Source organism: Camponotus vicinus, unplaced genomic scaffold, assembly GCF_025532165.1.
Source record: "Camponotus vicinus isolate PSW18456_S1 unplaced genomic scaffold, iyCamVici1.0 SCAF_8, whole genome shotgun sequence".
In the NCBI taxonomy this organism is placed as follows: Eukaryota; Metazoa; Arthropoda; class Insecta; order Hymenoptera; family Formicidae; genus Camponotus; species Camponotus vicinus.
The window spans coordinates 12,921,799-12,936,640 of NW_028141980.1; the positions used below are offsets into that span (position 1 = coordinate 12,921,799).

Sequence of the window (14,842 nt, forward strand, 5' to 3'; positions counted from 1 at the left end):
CGATTATCCGGACTTGATTTTAGTTAATTAACGTCTACCCCCGCTCCCTTCAATGACCTAGTCCGAGAAATAATCTGCTTCGGACTTATCTTAGATCGTCACATTGATATTGCAAGTACCGTTAATTGCACTATTAATTTATAATTATCGAGCAAAATTAATTTTCCATTCTGTACATATACATATATGTTTAATTATTGCAAGCGTAATGAAAAATAGCATTTTGCATCAATCTATTATATTAAAATTAATTGTCCCGATGTAGCTAAGTTTTTTTCTTTTAACATTCACATTAACAAAAACTCATTTTCAAACATTACTCCCAAACATAGGGAAAATACTAAAAAGTAAGATATAATTTCACAATACTATTTATATAATAAAATAATTTCCTTTAACGAAGCTCGAGATCAATCGCATTTAATAAAGCTTCTGTTTGGCGAATGCAAGAACAACGAGAGTGCAACGCATACGAACGGAAAATTATATCGTTATGAGAGGCGCTGGATTATTTGTGCAGAATTTCGAGATTGTCTGTCGTAGCTCGGTCGCGCCCTTACAGCCGCGAATAAGGCAAATATCGGTGTAGAATCCGCGCGAGTGAGAAACGTGACGGAACAACGGCATACAATGAGGGTGTACGTGTACACCGATACGACCCCCGGCATCACGTGGGAACGTGAACACGCGTCCTCGTCGCCCCTCGCCTGTGCGTGCCCCGACGCGACGCAACTCCGAGGGTTGTTTCTGCCATCTCGACTCCCTCGTACGTTCGCGACACATCTCGATCATGCAAATTATTAGCGAGAGGAAACGGTTTTAGAAACGTTCGATTGCAATAATAATATAATACTCGTGAAAATCAATGTCGGATCTGGACAAACATTCCAAACAGCATAAAATGTTAAATATTCAAAATATAAGTTTTTTAAATATTTCATCTTATAATTAGTATGTGTATTATATAGTGTGTTTGTATAATTCATAAGGTTCTTCAGTTATTATAATATTTAAATATTTCATGCTTAGATATTTTATTAAATCTACATATCTCTTGGCGAGATATAGAGTAGATATCCGTATCTCGCGTAAATAAAATCGCGGGATATTTTGTTTCCAACCGCAGCGCGGTGAGAAACGCGTTTCGACGGAGATTGCCGCCATCCCCTGCGTGTTTTCACCCCTGAAGTTTTTCCCTACAGTCGCCTATGAAGAGCGCGCGTCGCGTCGATTCACAGACGCGGAAAATCTGACGGATGCGAATACGCGACATGTATAACATATCTATACGTCGCACACGTATGGCATTCGGAAGGGCGGACACGTAACAATTACCGTAGCCACGAGGGTGACTGACGTACGTCAAGGTCGTCAAAGCGAGCCTGTTTCTTATCAGGCGATTACGGGCGGTGTCATAAAAGGAAAAGAGATTAATTAAAAATCGGCTGTTATGACATATTCAGTAACGATAAGAGTTGAGATATAATTAAACATAAGAGTAAAGCACAATAAAAATTATTAAAATTCAAACTTTATGAATTTTTAGAACAAGTATTTTACAAACAATACATAATGATAATGCAAGTATTTTAATTTAAGTTGGCTAATAAGCTATTAATTAACTTGTCACATATATATATATATATTTTAATAAATATATATAATATATAATAAATATATAAAATGTCTTTTATTATTCATATCCAAAGGAGATAATTCTAAAATCGTATCTCTTCTTCTCAACAATAAGAATCCATCATTTCTTAAAAAGTTCTTATTATTTGTTTTTTGATTAGTTTTTCTTGATTCTAGTTTCTCATTATGCATGCTCTCTTGACATTATAAATTTAAAATAAAATATAATGCACATACACACAATTATAAAAGTATATTATGTTTATTTTAAACAATATTTTTTTTTTAAATCTTTTGATATAATTTTAAATGTTGTTTGAAATTGTACTCTATTGTTTTTAAAGTATTAAATAAACAGATTTTGTCGTTCTGTAATTTGTATTATATGAAAAAATTTAGTATTATAATAGATTATAATCACATACATACTCTTACATATAACTATCTTGTCTGCTTCGAAAATGGCAGAAATAGATGTCTCTCTTTATCTCTCATAATCTTATCATTGATCGTTGTCATCTGACTCGCGGTTATCGAGAGTGCAGGAAAAAATTCATATATGCGTATATCGTAACTATCATTAATGTTTATTATACTTGTTTAGCGGAGGCTGTGCCTTTAGCAAAATCATACTGAAAAATTTTTGGCGACAAACATAATGTGTGTCTCAGAGACTATCAGATTCTATGACCATTTCCCCCTTAAAATAATATGCTAGAGCAGATGGTAATTGAATCGATATTCAAATTTAAATATTCAAAAATTATACTAACAATTATAAAAATGAAAGAATTTGATATTACATGACAAAAGTTAGTTTGAAGACAGATGTGTTTAAAAAAGTGAGAGATATATTTAAATATAAATCTTGAATAATATCTTTCTTTTTACTAAAAACAAAATATAATTGTAGACTAATTATATGCATAATTGTAGATTAATTGTATGCAAACAAAAAATATAAAAATAAAAATTCTCTCTAGAGTTGCTAGAAACTTTAGATACTTTTCTCTTCTTTCTCGATCGAATATATTCTTTGAGAAAAAGAAATCAATTAACAAAATTAACGAATTAAATTAAAGAATTCGCGAACAAAATAATTTCGGGACGTGATCATTTGGCGACCCGTCGTTTGTTACGACACCCGCAAACATTTCGAGAATTGGCCAGCTCTGAGAAAGCAAGATAAAAAAAGTTACAGCGCGGTAGAATTTATGTCGAACGAGGAGAATGTGTTTGGAAGCTGGTGTGAGGATCGCTCGCGTTCTCTTAATCGTTTCTCGTATTTACGTAAAACCAAGAGAGGCGATAGCGTCGTCGGGAGAGGTCCGTTTGCTCGCGCCGAACAATAAATGATAAGATTTTATGAGCCGTCAGTCATCGGCGAGACGAGTCGCCGCGTGTTGTCCAACTCCGCGGCAAATCGCGCGCGCCACGTCGTCAAATGTGCCGGCATGACTTTGACGTAGCGGCAAAAATAAAAGCCAGATGACAATTGCATTACGCAATTACGAAACCAGAGCGCCTTTCGTTCCAATTCCCCATCAAGCAATAATTTTTTACTGCCTGGAGAATTAGAACTTAGGAAATTTTCTTGGTTGCAACGTTTACTCGATGATAATTCCTCTCGAAAAACCAAGTTACCTTGCTTTAAATTGTCTCAAAATTCCCAGACTTTATTCTTCTCTATTTCTCCAGAGAAATCATTATCCATATGTATAAGCGCCATGAATAGTAAATAGTTCTACCATTATTATTTTTTAACATACATTCATGATATACGCCAGTCAAAGTTTCAAGCTGCCATAAAATGATTTTAAAATCATTCCCTTTAATAATATGTACGTTTTTGAAATATGTTGTAACAATCTTAGAAATCTAAATAATATGTTGTAATATAATGATGGAATATGTTGTAACGATTTTAGAGGACCTAAGTGGAGCATCTAAATAGATCTTAACGATTCTATCGAACGCGCAACGTCTTCGAGCAATTACGTCAGTTGCCAATAGCGGCGGGTTGATTTTGATAAATGAGACCGAGGGTAGTTCCGACGCTCGCGCAGAAGTTTAAGGAACCGATGGTATGGTTCGCATGGAGGAACCGCGGGAGGAAACCGAGCGTGAGGCTCTTCTTTTCGGTAGGAAACCGCCGGCAAAAGGCGCGGGTTGCGCGTCGAGGCGGGGTGACGGCAAACGGGGGTGTCGTTCATCATTTCATTGCCGGAGCGAACGAGAATATTCATAGACTACCGCCACCCCTGCACCCTTGCAGCGTCGGAATGACAGAGAGATGCAAGGAGCAAAAAAGGAACGGACGAGCGACGGAGAAAGAGAATGGAAAGAGCCGTGATATATGAGCGCGTGGTAGAGCACGTGGCTCGTTTCACACCTTCTTACAATCTTTGTTCCTACTATCTTCGTGGAAAGAACTTATCTTTATGTCGGTCCTTGAACATATACATATACATACACACTGACATCGCGCGATGCACGCGGCTGCGTTCAAAAAAAAAAACGGCGCATCTTAATCTTGGAATTAATCAGAAAGAATGTATAACTTTTTTTTCTCACGAAATGTCCATTACTTTAAGTAACATATCAACGCGAATCACTATTTTGCATCGGATAAAAATATTCTAGTTACATTAAATGTATACTATCGTTTTTAAGGTTTTTCTACTTCATTGACTAATACATCATATTTCATAAATTTCACGCTTACAAGGATTGTTCGACTATTGGATTAATGTTAAGATTTAGAATGTAATGTTTAAACTATACGAGTAAAAAATTCTTGATCCTAAATAAATATAATAATTTCCGTCTGTTTTAAAAGTTAACCCTTATCATGCGACAGGAAAGTCGCCTGGAGCATCGAAAATTTCAAACGTGAGCTCTTAGCTTTTAAGATATTTATAGGAACATTATCATTGGAGCAGATAGGACGGGGATAATTATTTTAGGCAGGCACTGCTTAATCCGGGCCACGGTGGGAAAATAATTTGCGATATCACGTAAGCCATTATAAGTTATGCGGAGCTTCAGGCCAAATGAATTTTCCGCGAGCAGACGTACACAATGCTTTTCCAGTCATTATTATCTACATGAGAGATTAGCTGCGCGGTTCACGCCAAAACTCCATTTCCAAAGTCGCCTGAAATCCTGTAATGAAATATTATTGACACACCCTATACATACTTGCTTGTGAATTTTCAGATTTAGAGAAGAAACATTTTCCAAGCTCCTGAATAGATTGTAACGAGACGATATAAAAATCGGAAGCTCAAAGAAGTATTATTTGTTGGTCATTTCTAATGTTTAATTTTAAGCGTTTCAAATATCATGATTTAATATCACAACGCTGATTGTATGTATGTACTCTTCAATTAAATAATATCAGATCTTAATTGTGTAACCGTTGTGCAAGCGACGGACAATGATGCCTAGGCTGCAAGTCATTACGTCTATTTATTCTCAATATCAATTCTAAAGAAATCATTTTAGAGAAATAGGTACCTTCAAACTTGAATCTCACTTCGACCTTTTGACTTTCGAATAATTTTCGTTTAAAATTTACATAAAGACACATATTTGTCTTTGACTTCACTTTGACTTTTGCTTACATCAATTTTCCCATTTTCTGTCAAAGACAAATTTATCTCAAATTCATCCAATGGTTCGTAGAAATAATCAACTTTAGTAATCAATCAAATGAATCACGTCAGAGAATCACGTTCAAGAAGATTTGCTTAAACGTAGTCGGAATATTATATGACATGAATGAATTTCAAGTCGGATTCCAAGAATATCGGACACTTGGTGATATCCCTTGCAAACGGTGAGCTGTAAATTAAGAATGATGCAATTGTGTCGTGGTAGTCGCTTCACCTGTCGCTTGCACTTCACCTCACGTCCGGCGTCCGGCGTCCGGCGACATGGAGCTGTCCTTTACCTGGCGTTTACTGAAAACAATGCTACAGAGATGTATCTATCCGGTCCGAATTACGTGGGTCACTGCATCGTGAAATTTCTGGCGGCTGGGCTGGCGAGCGGAGACGCCGCGACAATGAAACGTGCGAGGAACAATAGGTGGAAACGGATGTATCGACGAGAGACGTACGAAGTGGATCTTCCTCCGCACTGTGTCCGCCGGCGGGCGAGCAAGATGAAGAGCTGCCATGTTGGTCGACACCAAAGGCACCGCCCCGGATGCGCGATTCCATTGGTCGTCGGCGTTGTTCCGGAGTGCGGAGAACGAAGGGAGCCGCGGGGTAGACGCACTCTCTCTTTCTCTCTATCTCTCTTCGGCTTCATCTACGCTCCCCGCCGCGCGAAATTCTCCGGCCGCGCGTGTGCGAGACTGATATACCAGGGCGATAGGTGCGAGTGTGTGCGTGAGTATCGACGCAACTGCGAACATGTGGGTGGTTACGTGTGCGTGGTATCGACGCACATGATACAACGCATACACCCGCGCGTTGAGTAATTTCGAGGAGGACCGGGAACTCTTCCTCTCGCTTCTTCTCGGGGCCGAATCGAGGGCAAGAAAGCGTCCCTCCGACTGGATAGATCGTAATTTCAAGTATATTTTGCGGCCTGACGGGTCGTCCGGAGGACCGCGGAGGAGACTGCCAGCTGGATTATGGAAGATTTCTTTGATTTCGGTGGTACTCGATGTTATTTCGTAAACTTCGAGCTGGGTACGGGTCGAAACGAGATACACGTACAAGAGAGTAGTAAGAAATGGAATGATTTTTAGATCCAATCGTTTTTCAATATCACGAACAAAAATCACCAAAAATCAAAAGATCTTAAAATATCTTAAAATATCTCGAGTAAGATTAATCAAAAATTCATTGCGAAATAAAAGAGGATAAAAACGTAACAACTTGCAGTAATGGAATCAATAATTCTCACTTCTCTATTTATTTGTCAATTTCTGATAGTCGTGAAATAAACTGCCATCACATGTTTCTATTCCAATTTTATATATTTATACATTAAAAAATGCCTTAATAATTATTATAATATCATAATAGCCTAATTGATGCTGTCAATATTGTAGATATATCAAATTTTTTGTTTCTAGGATAATATTTGATCAATTATTTGCTATCTATGGGATAATAATCGTGAGAAGATATATTTATAGTCGAACTATCGGCACAAGGAGATATGTGTAATTCGTACGATCGTTAATGTTTGCCATTCGCGTACATTTATGATCTCCATTGGCGTTTAAACACAACCAATGCGTGCTGTCCGCTTTCATTAGGATTAGTCACGCACGAGAGTCGAGTTTTGCCAATAATAAAAAAGAAAAAAAAACACTTGGTTATCTTACACGCCTCTCTTTATCCACATAATCCCGTGCAGCACGCATTGGCCCACGGAAACACAATTGCGATTATAATTTTTTATCGTTCATCAATCACTTATTACTTTTATTAAATTGTTATCTACTTCGCATTAATTTTTTTATGGTGGATCTCTATATTTATAATTAAAATTCAAAAATGTTGTGAAGATAAAAAATAACAGCTGTTTTTAAGAAGAATCGATATTTAAATTCTCGTGATAAAAATAAAAATATTAATTATCATTATTTTTAATTAAATATCTCTTTCAAGATTCGAAAGCTAGTAAATTGAATTTATTCCATGCATTCAAATTCGATAGGCAATTCGATAGAAAAAGATTGGAGAATATACCTGTGTGGCAAAAGATTTTCGCGAGCTAAGACAGGTGAACCATGAACGTGAAAGAGGATATGCAGGAAGATAGAAAAACGAGTATATATGTAGGTAACTATAACCGGCCAAAGAAGAAGCCGCGATAACCGTGGCGGCGGAGCAGAGACTTCTTTGTGATTGAAAATTGATGGAGTGGAATCAAGAGGGCTGAAGGAGGTCGGGTAAGGGAATGACGGTGCTCGCGGTTCATTTATCAAAACACGCAAAAGGGTGACGCCGTTTACACGTGCGCGTTGAATTTCAGAGTAACAAAGAGAGCTTATGTAGCGCGGAGAAAAAGAGATGTTTACATTTCATATGCTCTTTTATATTGCGATGGTAATTATGATCCTGTACGGGTACATGAATTAAAAATTAATTAATTAATTAATATATTGCGGCATTTTTTTTATTTAGATATATATACAAACATATTTGTATATGTTTCAATTATTTTAAATAAACGTAGGACATTTGAGATTCTGCACTTTAAATATAATTAACTTGATTTTTCTCTCGCTTTGATAGATTAATTCCTTTTTACGTAATATCATCTAAATATATTCGTTACGAATTATAAATGGAATACATAGGCAAACGGAAAACAAAAGGATTCTTTTTTTAGATAAAGCTAACTTGAGAAAATTGCAATGCAAGGACCAGACGACAGCGACGTCAAGTTTATTGAGAATCGAATCTCACGCTATGTATTTAAAGAAGCGCGAAACGAATCCGCGCGCGAAATCGTCTGCTCCATTGAAAGCTCGTTAACGAGATCGTCGCTTCTAATGCCACTAAGCCGCACTATCACCGGAAGGCTGACCGAGTAAGAAGCCAAGTTTTCGCCTACTTTCCGTCCATCTTAAATAGGATTAACCTTAAACTGGGAGTAATCCTCGCCGTATAATCGGTCGCTAAGCGGCATAATCGCGAAAGGCCGATCGATTCTTCACATTGTGACTTATTATTCCGCTGTATTTTCTTTTCAATTAATCGATTTAATCACAATTCCGTTTCTTACGTCTTGAATAAAATTTTTAATAAGTGACTTGTAGAAATGTAATACTAAATAATTATATATAAATAATTTCAGAGATTTTAGATAAGTTAAAATATTTTATATATTGTTCACCATTAAAATTGCAATATTATTTTTATATAATTGATTGACAAATTATACGTACATAGTGTCATAATTTTAATGACCAGCGTATATTGCATGCTCTAATTTGCTTTCAGTTAATTAATTTGTGATTCATGATCGTTGTATTAACCTTAAATAGTTATCTTCTTTCACTTATTACGTGTTTACGCATTTAATACGTAATTTATCGGTCGAGAAACTCGATTGTATAAAAAACTGAGAACGTTCTGTCGAAAGTATATCTATACATCTACGAATAAAAAAAAGTATTAGCGCTCGCGAATTTTTTAACAAGACAAGACACGAAGCGTTTCTCAATATACAGTTCGTCCGGCGAACAATTCACCACCACCACCATCCCTAACGCGGCGCAGCATCCCCTCCTGCGGTCATCGGCTTTCCCTTCTCTTTCGTACCCCACGCCGACGAGCAAGCACGAGGGGATGCAAACCGCTCCGCCCAGCCACGTGACTATAGCACCGACTGGCGGGGGTGGTAAGGTTGCCGAGAGGGATGATTTGGACCGAGAACTTCCCCTTCGTCGCTCTCGCACTCTAACTCTCTTTTTCTCTCTTCTCTTCTCGGTCGGCTTCTCGACGACTTTATGCCTCATAAAAATGATATAAAATTTGTAAAGACGGCGCGTTGTAACGACCGAACGGCTTGGCCATATGGAGTGGGAGCCAAGGATGAATCGAGGGGGAGAGAAAAACGCACAAGCGGTCGAGAGAAGGGATTCGCAAGAACGCGGCTGGCACCAACAGTAAACAAAATCGAAACAGAGAGCAATCCACAGCCCTTTCTTGACAGCAATCGATATGATTCCTTCTTACGAGAATAAACTCGGAACGGTTTGACGTATGTGCGACAACGCTCGCGTAAAGAAGATGTACGTACTTCGTTCATACTTTAAAACATCGAAAGATGCTTATTGTCGATGCTTGTTGTTCGAAGCGTCGGAATTATTTTAAAATTATCATGGGATGACACGGATATTGTTCATCACATTTATTCCAATTACTGATGAAAAAATTCCGCTCAGAGATAAACTCTCGGCGCGTACGACGGACGTGTTTTACAATCGAGATAGATAGATTAGCCGTTTTTATCGTACAGACCAACCGATATAGAAAACAAAAATCAATTGAGGATATTGTAAATTATTGCGTATCTTTCTGTAAAATGTTGGGTTTTCCAAAATTACGAAAGCAATATCCGATACTTTCAAGTCGAATCGGTAAGACTTTCACGTGTATTTCTTTCTATCAAGAGAATTTCTTTCTATCAATTTTATTTCATTATGAGGTTTATTTATTTGCATTCATAAAGCTTATAGTTACGACGCTATATTTATTTATTTATTTATTTATTAGAGTTTTAAGAGATTTTTAAGAGTTATATATCTCAATACCTTGATATTTTTATTATGAAAAGATTTATTTCAAATTTATCAATGAGCAGGTAGACAAAAAACAACAAGAATCTGAACCTTTATATAATTCCCTTATCAAACATATTCATTTATGTATGTATTTCGGACGACTTGAAAATGACATGATGCAATTATAAGAGGGTTTTTTTTACGAAAAATACCAGTTATATAAATAAAGAATACATTTTCAGGCAAATGCATATTAACCTTGAATAGTATTTGTTCAACAATGTCAAAGCGGATTAAATTCGTTAATCGGTAAATTGATTACCCTGCAATAAGTGTCACGAGATGCGTATCGTTCTGAGAATGGCGATAAGGAAGGATCGAGAAATCGGAAGAACGCGAACTCTTTGCCTCCTTCGAGGCCTCTTTGTTAAGATTCGGCGACAGAGAAGGCAAACGTAGGTACAAAGGAGGGCGTTATCGCGGAGTCAGATACGAATCTCGAAAACGATATTCCGTAGCGAATATCGATTGTTTGCGCCGCGGGCACGTTTTACTATCGCTAGTAAAACACGAGCTAGTCACGTCGGCGGCGGCGGCAATTGATCTGTTCTTTTGCAGTCATAGAAACGCTTCGTGCCGCCCTTAGATCCTTTACAGTGGCCGCACCGACTTATTCCGTCTATCTTGTCGATATATTTCGAATAAACCAGGATGAAATTCCTCGACCGTTCATCTTTCCATAAGATGTAGAGAAACGAGAGTGAATTCACGTTAAAGCAACATTTAATTGTATGAAGTCAAAAAACGAAATGAATTTGAAATTACTGTTGCGTTGATTAATAATAACTTTACAAACTTTAATTCTATAAAACAAAAAATAAATTAAATAAATAAAATTCTACAAGATAAAAAATTTAAAACATCAATTTTTAAAAATATTAAATAATGAAGAATCTAAGAACATTATAGAAACATTTTGCGCAACAATAAATTAATAAAAAAATCTATAGTGTGTAAATGGTAAGAAAAATATATTAAGATATTGTAGAGATCAATTATCGGTGTTTCACTCTTTAATACAGATATTAATTCAAATATAAATACTGATTGATTTTAGTATTTAATTCAAATATAAATACTGAAATCAATCTATCAATACGGAAAGTAATCACCAGTATTTAATATCGAAAGTCAAGTGGGTGTTTCCTGAGGATATACTTAACAACAGAAATTATCTTCACATTGATCATGCCGCTGCGAGAAAAAAGAATACAGATAAAGCTTTAATAAAATTACATTAACATGTTTCGCGCAATGAATAACAATCATCGGTTAATGGAAATTTACAGCTATTTGCATCATGAAATGAATAGATGCATTCAACTTTTTTTATATTGAAATAATATTAAATATCAAAATACGATATATGATTTTACGATATTTACTTTATGCAGTTATACAATAAAATATTTTGGTATATGTAATTAGGTTTTATAAGGCATATATGTATGTATGTGTCTGTACATGTATAATATACCTTTCATTGATTAAGCGATCTGCTTTCATACTTGGTCTCGTGTATGACAATCGCATATTTTACATATTTTTGCATCGCGTCGCGAAATAATCATTTCCGCGGATAATATTTAACGTCGAATGCATGCTCACGAGTCAAGTTCTCGTCGTTAAAACGAAACAACCGACCGGCTCGTAGCTGATAAATGTCTATCTTATCCTTTTATGGCATCTCGGCAATAACTTAGTTTATGGTTGTCGCCGATATCGAGCAAATGACAAGTGCAAACAATAATCCTACGTATGACGCGGAGTAATAATTCCAATTACGAGTGTTAATTAGGTAATATGAGACTGTTTCTGACAGCTTGTAAAACCGACTAAAAAAAGATATGATAAGATTTATGGAGATCAATATGGAGAACAAATCTAGCGTTAATTCTACATTTTGATTTATATATATGAATAATTAATATTTATTATATACAATATTAATGGCAAAAGCTCACTACTTGTAACAAACTACTAATACTAGTAATACTACTTGTAAATTGTAAATATTTTTTCGAAACTTAAAATTATAAAAATCTTTCTCAGGTAGACATGCTAAATTACCTGTGCTTCAAATTTATCAAGACTTATTCTCATTATGTATAATTAATATTAAATATTTATTTATGCTATGTTTATGTTTGTTATATTTCTTTTCGCAAAATTAATGAAACTCAAAATCGCCATACATCTGTCCTTAAATACAGCGAATAAGAAACCTATATTTTAAAGGATAAAGAATTTTGCCAATTTTCCAATGTGAACACCTCATATGTGCGTGCCGGTTTCAAGATAAAGAAACAGCGCCGATGGCATGTCGCACCGTTACACAAAGTTTAACCATCGATAGAATGGGCCGATTGTCGAATCGCAGTCAGGGTTGAATGTCGATCGAGAGAGAGAGAGAGAGAGAGAGAGAGAGAGAGAGAGAGAGAGAGAGAGAGAGAGAGAGAGAGAGAGAGAGAGAGAGAGAGAGAGAGAGAGAGACCAATAGTGAATAGTCGATGCAATCGTGCGCGACAGCCACGGCATTGAGGGCAGCCGCAAAGCCGTGCTGCGCGTGGCTCCTCTATATACAGAGATAATCCGTAATCCTTCAATTATTATCGAATTACAATAATTATGGCCGGACGTGTAATACGAATGCCCGATTCCCTCGATCGTCTCGATGTAGCGATAGGAATGATGCGTCGTAAAGTTTTATTTTTGTTAGAGAGTACACTTTATTAGTTATAATATCAGTTATGTCTGATGAATGTGTCAGTCACCTACAATAGACACTTGGAGTATATCGCAGAACATAAATTGTTTTTCTTCATGTTACAACTTGGACGCTATATTTCATCTAGAACTAGGATCCACCCCTTCCGATCATTTTAGACTTTAATTTAGTAGAAGTAGAGTAATTTCTCTGCCTTTTCCCCTCCAGTGTCGCGAACGACGTCGTACTCGTTGTAGGTTGTGTCCATATAACTTGGCCGACCACTTCAAAAATCAGGAAATACCCTGGCAAACACATCTTACCCCTCGTCCACCTTGTACATAATCCGCTCTCTCACTCTAGTTTTCACCCTTTCCTTCCCTCCCTCCTCTTTCTCTCTCTCTCTCTCCTCTTTCTGTCCCACCAGATCGTTGCTGAGTCGCGTCGATGTTGGTGCTCCCACTCTAGCTCTGAACTCTGGGAAGTCACACGCACACACTGGCAAATAACGCCATGGAGCCAGTGTGGTAGGCGTGGCCATCTTGTCATTTGTCTCTTCTACTTTCCCCGAGGCGTTAGGGGATCCCCGGGATGGCGCTCTCTGTTCCTAGCTTGACGTATGTACTGCCGCTACAACCCCCGTTTTCGTATCGCGCTCTCTTCGTTTTCCGCGCGTCCGCCGCGTTCTCCACCATCGAGTGCTTTAGAGCCGCGTCCCTCCTCACCCGTTCACCCATCATACCCATCGGATGGCCATTCTCCATCTCTTGCCGTTTTCTTTTCCATTTTCCCTGCACATCCATCGCTCTCTTCCACACGCTCTCTCGGAAGACGCTTCCTCCCCCGCGCCATTCGTTGCGCGACAACTTCTTAACGCCAGTCACGACGTCCTCGGCTTCCCTTTGCCGACAATTCTCTTACGAGGATCACGCACGGCCCACTTCGTCTCTGACCCTTTCGGATCTTGTTCCCTTTCGTGATAAGAACGAGTCATGTCCTCCAAGTAGCTTACAGAGAAATAACCAGGAGGTTATTTGAGTATTGCAATATTTATCGAGATCATGTAACAAATGGAGAATGTGATTGAGTCCAACTTGCAATTCGAAACTATTTTTATTTGATGGATTCTAAAGCTAAAAATGAACTATTCGCAACTGATCTTAGCTAAACTGATATTAGCCTCTTCTTTTTGTTGCTATTTTCAACTTTATGATATTTGATTGACGAAGCATGACGAATGTACTCTTGAGGTTTAGATTATTGCCTGTTGCATCCAAGACTATTTTCGAGATTATCATGCTCGATCTGCTGCAAAATGTATTCTTTTTTTATTTGGAATAAAAAATCGCTGAAGTAATGATATAATAAATTCTAAATTCTCAAACTAATCGCATATGAATGTCGCATCAACCATATCATTTGACAGTAGATTAGATAGGCGAAAATTCGCTTCTTTTCAACATGTCTCGCACACGCGTGCATATGCGAGTGACAAACTCGAAACATTATTGTAATCGAGTCACACCTCTTGTGGAATCGAATAGTACGCCCAATATAGACGATTGCAGATGTCATTGCAGGCCGATATTTGCTCCGACCGATAAACCGAGCGATAACAGCTCGGTACCGGCGGTCTCGATTTTAAACACGACTTTAATATCAGACAAAGTTACCGAATCGATAGCACAATTCAATTATCCAAAATAAAACAACAATTATTAATTAGCCAATCATGATTATAAAAAAATTCACAATTGCACAACAATAGATATTCAAACTGTCATCCTATCTATTTTTTTATTTGCACGTGAAGGTTTTTAGATAAATAAAAAGTATATATATCGTATGTATATAAATCGTATATAGCGGTGAATTTTTTACAAAGACGAAGGGTAATCATCAAAGTTACTTCACCAGCAACAAATCGCGATCTTTCATAGTCAAGACGATACGAGACTGCGAGAAACAACAACATAATCGTCGTAATACGGCAAGATCCGCAAGATCGCTAGATCAAGAGAAAGGAAGAGAGAAAACACCACGTGTGCGTGTGCGTTTGTCCAAAGGGGCAAGCACGCTGGCCACTGTCGCCACCGTAGGAGAGATGATGCTGGGTCAAAGGTGGGGTTGGAGTCCGAAGGTAGGGATGGACCACAAGGGGTGCGCAACAGTGATACCGA

At 37.3% G+C, this 14,842-nt stretch overlaps 1 protein-coding gene across 2 annotated transcripts in view; it reads right to left on the reverse strand.

Moving 5' to 3' along the window:
- Lolal (longitudinals lacking protein-like) overlaps nucleotides 1–14,842 on the reverse strand; it is a 142,114-nt gene that overhangs the window by 112,647 nt on the left and 14,625 nt on the right. The window lies entirely within an intron of this gene.